This window comes from Uloborus diversus, chromosome 3, assembly GCF_026930045.1.
Source record: "Uloborus diversus isolate 005 chromosome 3, Udiv.v.3.1, whole genome shotgun sequence".
NCBI classification, from domain to species: domain Eukaryota; kingdom Metazoa; phylum Arthropoda; class Arachnida; order Araneae; family Uloboridae; genus Uloborus; species Uloborus diversus.
Window position 1 is genome coordinate 203,999,466 of NC_072733.1, and position 9,109 is coordinate 204,008,574.

The window sequence follows — 9,109 nt, forward strand, 5'->3', positions numbered from 1 at the left end:
TTTAGAGCTGCTCTTTTTATTATCTGACATGCTTAATGGGCAGGGAATGATTAGTTCAGCTTCATTCTAAAAACTGAGCATGGTGGTGTGGCTGTGAGAAATTTCCAAGTACCGTGGTACCTGCCTGACACTGGTCGCTCAAATTCTCACGAGCCCCACAGACCACAGGAGCAGTGACTCAATATCTTCCCACCCATCCCTTTCCCCCCTTTTTTTTATAAAACTGAAAACTGAGTCAGATGAAGGTGAAATTACAAATTAAATGAAAAGGATTATATTCTTTTCTGAGATAAAATGTATTTCTTAGATCATTAAATGGTAGTATTTTTTACAGAATTTCTCACGACATTTTTATCCTTAAAAAACTTGATGAACTAACCAAAATCTTCAACATTGTTCAGAGAAAACAAATAAATTAAAACATCAACAACATGAGAAGCACACTCAGATCGTATTTCAGTTACTATTCTCAAGAATGTAAAAAAATCAACAGTCAAAGAAACTCATTTTGAAACAGCATGTATTATCTATCACGTTAAAATCTGTTCTGCGTCTCTTTCAATGTGAGTTTCGTGCGAATGTTTACAGCGAGCAGGATTTTCCAAACACAGACTTGCCAACCCTCCGGATTTAGGCCTGAGTCTCCGTACTTTACGTTATTTTCGACACATCTGGATTTAGCGCTGATATCTCCGGATTTTTGTTCAAAAACTTAACAGCACCAAAAATTAATACATTTCTTCAAAAAAATATTCATTTTGATTGAAAAGAGAAAAAAAAACCGCCCGCAAAGCTCTCAAACAGTTTTTTGGCGTTTTGCCAAACTGCCGAAACGCAGGTGTAGCCTACGAAAATGCAATGCAGCACAGAGGTTAACGGACAGAATTTTCGTAGGCTACGACATGGGACTCGCTTGTTTCTACGGAGTACGTCGTTGATCACGTAGCGTGTCTCATTGGAAGAAACAGGTGAACTAAAATAACTTTAACTTTGACGGTTTTCCTGCTAGCTCACGTGGTCAGAACTTGTTTGTTGTTTGTGTCAGCCGGTGCGAGTGCGAATTGTGTAATGTAAATTGTAAATGTACATGTATGTTGTGTTGCGTGTTGAGTAATATAAATTGTAAAGTGCGAAACGATGTCAAAAAAATATCGGACGGCATTCAGCAAAAGCTACACTGAACAATTTCCGTCAATCAAATCGTCAAGAAAAGGCGAACACTTTGCGTTTTGCTCCACCTGTGCCTGTGACTTCTCCATTTTGCATCGAGGTAAAGCTGACATAGAAAAACATATAAGCACAGAGAAACATACACGGAACTCGGCTAGCTTAAAAAATAATAAAAAACTTGATGCCCTTAAGTCTAATCAAGACTTGAATGTTATCCGTGCGGAAGCTCTTTTTACTACGTTTATTGTGGAGCATAATGTCGCAATTCATGCTAGTGATCACGTTGGAGCGTTGTTCCGAAAGATGTTCCCCGATAGCGATATCGCAAAAAAATATGGGTGCGCAAGGACCAAAACTACTGCAGTCATTAAAGAGATGGCAAAGTTTGAAAAAGAAAGTATTGTGGAAATACTGAAGAAAAGTCCTTTTTCAATTGCTACTGATGGTAGTAACAAAACTGATTGTAAATTATATCCAATTTGTGTCACATATTATAATGAATCTTCATTGCAAATTGAGTCTTCTTTGCTGTGTTCACCTGTTTTAGAATCAGATGGAACTGGGGTAAACATATCTCATCTTTTATTAAGCGCATTGAATGAAAACCAAATTGATCTGGACAATTGCCTAGCTTTCGGGGCTGATAATGCCCCTGTGATGATAGGAAAAAAAATTGGTGCTGCTGGCATTATGAGTAAAAGCATTTCCAATTTATGTGTTATTGGCTGCCCTTGCCATCTTTTAAATCTCGCAGCTGAAAAAGGTGCAGCTATGCTCCCTGTAAATGTCGAGGAATATGTTATTGACATATATTACTATTTAGATAAAAGTTCCAAAAGAAAACAAAAATTAAAGCAATTTCAGGCATTGCATGATACAGAGACAAGAAAAATAATAAAACATGTATCAACTAGATGGCTTTCATTAGGGCGTTCTCTAAAACGCCTGTTGGAGCAGTGGGATCCGTTGGTATCTTTTTTCAAAGAAGAACTGAAAAGCAAGCCTAATTCAAATAATACTTTAAAAGATTACAAAATTCCAAAAGTAAAGGCCTCTGAAACAAGCAGCCGTTTTAACATGCAAGTAGTAGAGTCAACATCATCTAGAGCTAATTTTCAATCTAGCGCTGTTAAAAGACAGAAATTAGATCCTGATGTTGGTGATCATAAACTGTCCAAAAATATTCTTTCGAGAGAAGAAAGAATCTTTATGTTTCTAACTTCTGATTTAAGTAAAGCCTATTGCTTATTTTTAACTCATACTATACCACTTTTTGAAGAACCCAATGTCAAGTTGCAGTCAGGATCTCCACAAATACATATTCTTCATGAAATTTTAATTACAACTTTTAGGAATGTTTTATCCAGATTTATTGTTCCTTCAGCAATTAAAACCAGTACTTCATTGTTAGATGTAAAATATCATAGTGTGGAAAATCAGAGGTTAGATTCAGATCTTGTGATTGGACAAACATGTTCAAAAGTGGTGGAATCCTTAAAACCAAGTAAAAAAAAAGAGTTTTTTAAGTCAGTTAGGATTTATTTCACTACTGTCTGTGATTATATGTATCGTAAGTTCCCATTTAATGATGAAGTATTAATTAATGCTCAAGTATTGAACTTGAATAAGTTAGAGACATCTTCATTTTCTAGTGTACAGTTCTTCTGCCAAAAATTTCCAGTGTTGACAAAGCTTCTAAAATATCAAAGTTCTGATGCATTACTAGATGAACTGCAAGTTCAGTTTTGCTCTCTCCAAGTAGAAGCTTTGCCTGAGGATATTGTAACTGAAAAAAGAATGGATGTGAAGTGGGCGAAACTGAGTAATTATACTGAAAAAAAATATGATCTGCTATGTAAATTTATGCTCTCTCTGCTTACTTTACCACACAGTAATGCAGAATGCGAGAGAATTTTTAGCATGGTAACCAAAACCCACACTCAGTTTCGTTCTCAGTTATCAAATGAAAATTTAGAAAGCTTGCTGACAGTCAAGTCCAAAATGAAAGCTCCTTGCTTCGAAAAAAAGTTTGATGATTTATTTTTAAAAAAGGCAAAATCTTGCACTTTTAATTCTTTAAAATCATAAAATATTTTTTTTAAAGCAAAATTTTCTTATCAAATGTAATATCTTGACAAGTATATGCTTATTAATTGTTTAGAAATGCTTTAGATTAATAGTATTCATTTTGCTATTATACCTCAACAGTTAATTACTAGTTCTATTAATAAAAGAATAATTAAACTTCAAATTGTTTTATTTCTGTGTATAAAATCCATATTTTCTGTGTAAAAAAATTCGTTTATAACACAATGCCATCATTTTAATCTTAGCATATTATGATTAAAACTTTTCTGTTCTGAAAGTAAGATATTATTGCGATTTTGATATGTCGGTACGTTGATAAATAAAATTGCAGGCTTTATCATGCAAATTGCAGGATTTTTCATTTGTCTAGGTTGGCAAGTCTGCAAACATAACAACAATACAGACATAAATTAAAATTCTGAAGAAACCCTACGAAAACGGAAATATTTCATAACACAAAAAACAGCAAATCGTGAAACTAAAACTTAAACAGCAATATTTCGCATTGCAATTCCTACCTCACAATTTAAAGGGGCGGCTCTGTTTACATTTTACTCGGGGTTGCTTTAATGTATCCAGGTTACCATGCTGTTTAATAGAATGCTCTCGTTTTCATTTCTCGTTTCGCCAATGTACTGTAATTGGTTTTCTTCGACGATCCTAACCGGTCGATCACTGAGCACCGGTTGCTGACCGCTGCGTTCTATCATCTACCGGTTACCGTATTAAGCTGATGATTAGTTGATTGAAGCACGTGATCATTGAATGTCACGTGATCGGTTCACCGGTAGCTACCGGTTGAGCTTTTCGAACGCAAGCATTGAGAGCGTTTCAAAATTCGCCGCCGGGAACATTGGGCGCCGAGTATTTTGGACGTCGGAAACATTAAGCGCCGAGCAATTGGGGCACAATATGCTCGGCGCCCAAAGTTCCCGGAGCCCAAATTGCTCAGTGAATAAAGTTCCCGGCGCTCACAGTACTCGGCGCCTAAAGTTCCCGGCGCCCAAAATGCTCGGCGCTCAAAATGCTCGGCGCTCAAAGCTCCCGGCGTCCAAAGTGCTCGGCGCCCAAAGTTCCCGGCGCCCAATCTTCCTAGACCGGTCGAGACCGTGGTAGGAGTGGTTGCAACCGCATTGACCGCTGTATAGCAACCGCAGGCGTTTCCGAACGCTGGTTGGTGGCACCAAAAATCAGCTGATTGCGTTTCCGAACGCTTGCGGTGGCAGCGGTGCGATCGCGGTGAGTTTTTCTCTACTTACCCGGAGCGTATGACAGTGCTGTGGAAAAACCCAGAAACTGGAAAATTAAAGGCAAGTACAGCTTTTTAAAGCTCATATTACTGTTCTATAGCAGTTCCGACTCCTGACTGTACATGATTGTCTGGCGGAGCATCTAAACCGCATTGGAATTTCAAGAACGAGCTGTCCACTTTGTGATTCGACAGATCTAGACTCCCTATTTTTCATATAGGGACTTTAGACAGATCCGATGAACCGTGAACACCTTCGTCGATGTTCATCTCTTTTCGGCAACTCAGAAACAGCTCTCTAATGCCGAACTCGAGAACTTTTGAGGCAATGACTGCGGTCACTTTTGACCTTTTGTTTGTACTGTTAATCTTTTTGTTCTGTTGCTCTTTTTGTTCCTTGCCTTGCCATTGGGGGGAAAAACTGTTCTATAATGTTCAAATTATGTCTGTAGCTTTACTTAAGAGAATCCATTCTTATTTCTTTAATTATCGCGTAATTGTAACAAGTAGGGGAAAAGGGGGCATATGTGAGCACGGGGCACATGTGAATAGGGTATGTTTTACTAGGATAACGTCATGCAAAAAATCTTAAAAAATTCTCAAGGAATGGCAGTACCAGCCCTACTTCTTAACCAAACTTTCAGAACAAGGAGCCAGTTTATGCTCCTGTGGTGACAGCTTCTTTGTTCTAGCAGATGCTAATGTTTATCACTGTCTTCTTCGGTGTAAAAACATATTTTAAACTAACTAGTAAGCTAAATTTAATTATTGCAAACCCTTATATGAACATTCATGTAAATTTATGCCAATTTTTAAATTTTGTAATTAAATTAAAAATTCTTTATTTTTGAAAATTAGTTCTAAGGTAGATGACGGGGCACTTGTGAACACAACACTTAGGGGCACATGTGAACAGTTCTCATATCCTCTCCGTTAGTGCAGGCTTATTATTAATGTTAAAAGGGATGTAAAGATTTATTATTATTATTTTGCTACAATCAGTTTGTAAATTTATCGTTAATTATTATTACATAATTATTAATTATTTATTTTATTATTTTTTAAATACTTTAATTACTAAATAGTTGTATTTTGGGAAATTGAAGTATTAAAAACAGTTTCAGCAAATTTTTTTTATCGTGTTCAGTGAAGAGGTTTCCTTGAAGTTTTCGAAATTGACGTTACAAATTTTACTTTTAGGCAATTTTTCGTCTCATTATAGAAAAGAGAGAATGGGGACCCTTCGAAATTTATTTCCAATTGAAATTAATTTCAGACTACCTTAAATGAAGTTACTGGGCCTGGAGCTCCTCCCAGAAACTATCCGAAATAGAAGTTTTAAAGACGCAATTTTAGGCCATCTTGAGAGAGGTTACATGAGATAGCGGACGGGAGGGAATGTATGCTGTCCATAAGAAAACTTTCGTAAATAAAATCTTAAAGGCGCATCGGGCTATCTTTTTGGTCGTAACGTTAAGGAATGGCTGGAAGTTCGGGGATCCTTCTTTGCGAGTTTATTGAAATCACGTTCTAAAAACGCATTTTATTCCATCTTTGATGACATTTGGTAGAAGGTCAGGGTTCGGGATGTCTCTAGAAATTTTTTGACATTGAAGTTTCAAAAAACGTAGTTCTAGGCAATATGCTATAACAGTAGAGTAGGGAGTTGGTGTTCTTCCTTTGAAAATTTTCAAAATTGGGTGCTATCCATCAGCCAAAAAAACTACTTTTTGTCACTAAAGTTGATAGAATGAGCAAAAAAAAAAGAAAAAAAAAACATCGAGCGAGAAAAATCTTTTATTTTCAAAAGGTTTAGTTTTTAATTAATTGTTTAAAAGTCTGATTTTTCAAACAAGGCGTGGCCTTTATGACGTGACAAGTGATGAACTTTGGCATGCATTCCACTGGTGCACTGAATGCTGACGCTTGCTGTCTACCGGCGTTTCCAGGTTATGATAATTCAGAAGCGAATTAAACGCTTGCTATCAACCATATCGTTGCCAGTACATGTGAGTAAAGATGCGAATGAAATGTTGCTCTCTGAGCTAATCGCATCAGTGAATGGCATTTCATCACTTGTGATGTCATGTGCAGAAGCAATAAAAAAGAAAATTGAATCTGTGCACCGATTAAAAGAATTTTTTTTAAATATAAAACTATGTTAAATTATTTTAAAAAAATTATAGGTCAGATCCTATGATTTTAAGCTCTTTCAGAAAAAAATACTTTTAAAATTTCGGAAACGACCCTATTGAAGGACTAAACATGCGGTCTTAGGTTATGCTTGGGGACATTAGTTTTTGAAATGAAATGAATAAGCATTACAACATCAGTAACGAACATTTTGGGAGGGGCCTGGTGCCCCCCCCCTCCTTGTTTACGCCACTGCTTGGATTAATTGAGAAATAATGCGGAACAGTAACAGTTATTGAGCGATGGAAGACCATGATCTTAACACAGGTGAACGAATGTTTATCATTGGCAAATTTATGGGAGGCAGGGGTGGATACAGGATTTCATTTTAGGGGGGGAGGTAATGCTCAAGAATGTAGTCTTACGTACAAAGATTTTCTTGAACTTTGGTTTCTTTAGGTGTCAACAAAAGCACAAAATCGGCCATTAGTTGGCTGCAAAAGTAATTTATTTTAACAAACCAGGGCAGGATTTGCCTAAAAGTTAAACAAGCTTAGGGCCCCCGCCTTGAGGTAGGCACCCAATTCCCAAAAAATTGCATGATTCGTTCCTAAAAAAAATGAGAAGTGCTTGAAAAATCTAATTTCTTTCTCAATTGCTTGAGAATTTGGAAAGTGTGGCTACAAACCTTAAATTTAAAAATTTCTAACTAATGGGAGAGGGTTGGGGAGGAATGCCAAAACATGTCAAATTTAGCTCCTTGCTACATCCTGCATCAAAAATGTAAAAATCATGTTTCTCACGTTCCTGTAACATATTACTTGAAATAAACTTTTGTGATTCATATGTTTCATAAATGAAGTTCATGTGTTTCATAATCTATTTATTATAAATATTCATTATGTTTCATAATTTATTTAATCCCGAATGCAGTATTTTGGAAAATCTTTTGCATTGCTTGCTTTTATCTTACTTCTACGTGTATATTGTTAATCTGTTTAAGCCCGAAAAAGAAATATTCTCTATTCCTTTTCGTTTTCTGCACTACTTGTAATTGAAAAAAAAGTTAATGTAATAAGAAATCTATTTACTTTTTCTCTTAAACTTAAAATAGTCGTTTCTTACAAAGTTTGAACAATACTGTAAAACTGTACAATCTAGTACTCAATTTCAGAGACTGGAAAGTGCAAATGAGGTGCCTTAAATAATTTTAATTGCTCTAGAATCTTTGAAAAGAAATAAGTCTCTGAAACTCCTGAGCAAAGTGTGCTTCAATTTTATTTCTTATCAAGTGTATAAATTATGAGTTGTTGAATTGTTCAAATGAGCAGTAAGTTATTCTCTTGTTACCTATTTCCAAAATCTGTACACCATTTCTTTATAGCATTAACTTACATTACAAAGCACATTTTAAGAATATAACTTTTAAAAAAAATATTTGCCTATTTTGTCCCGAAATTTTTGTCTATCCAATTACCCCTTATAAGGCTTCAAAATGCAGAATTTTCTATCTATTTTACAGTATTTTACAACCCTGTAAAATTTGAGATATTTTTTATCCCACTTAAAAGGGAGCGCTGCATCACTAGTCTTGATACCAGTCGCCCTCTTAGGGTCAAATCAAAAATGATAGCACACAGCGCATTAATAGAAACGACACAAAAAAGGAAAGCATGACCTTTTGCATCACAAGGGAAAAAAACAAAGGGGGGGGGGGGCCGCATTTTAAAATGTTGTTAAAAAAAACCTGCTCCCCCCACGGAAATTAGTCCCAAAAAAGAGAAATACTATTTTACTGATCAAAATGAAAAAATGACTACTGCTGAGTCACTGTATTTGTATTATAATAGGGAACTTAATCTTTATATCATTATTATATACAAGGCTATTGAACATAAGTATAAATGAATATATATCAAAGCTTGAACAAAAGGTAAATGAAATTGTATGTAAAAACATATGAAATATTAATGACATAAACATTGTTACTTTTCTGAGCAACACTATTACGAATGATCATATTAATATCATATATACTATGGGTTTTGAGCAATATTGTAAAGTTGCTAACTAGATGTAATGACAAGAGCTCATCCTGTGTATTGATCATGTTTTTTTTATAAAAGTAATTTTAGAATAGAAATGGCAATAATAGTTGCAGTATATAAAACAACACTAACCAATCACTATTCGGTGTTAGTAAAAATTGATAACGAAAATTTGTTAGAACATTTGAAACACAGTCGGAGTAGCGAACAAAGATTAAATTATGCATCGATTATAGTACCTTGGAACAGGATATTTAAGAAATGGATTTCTCAAGCTCATTAGATGAAAAGATGGAGATTGATGATATTTATAATTTTTATCGATAAAATCAAGGAATCCATGGAAAGAACAAGAAGATTTTATTTAAAAACTAATAAATTTAAAACGCAATGGATTACAGACGAGTTGGTAAATATGATT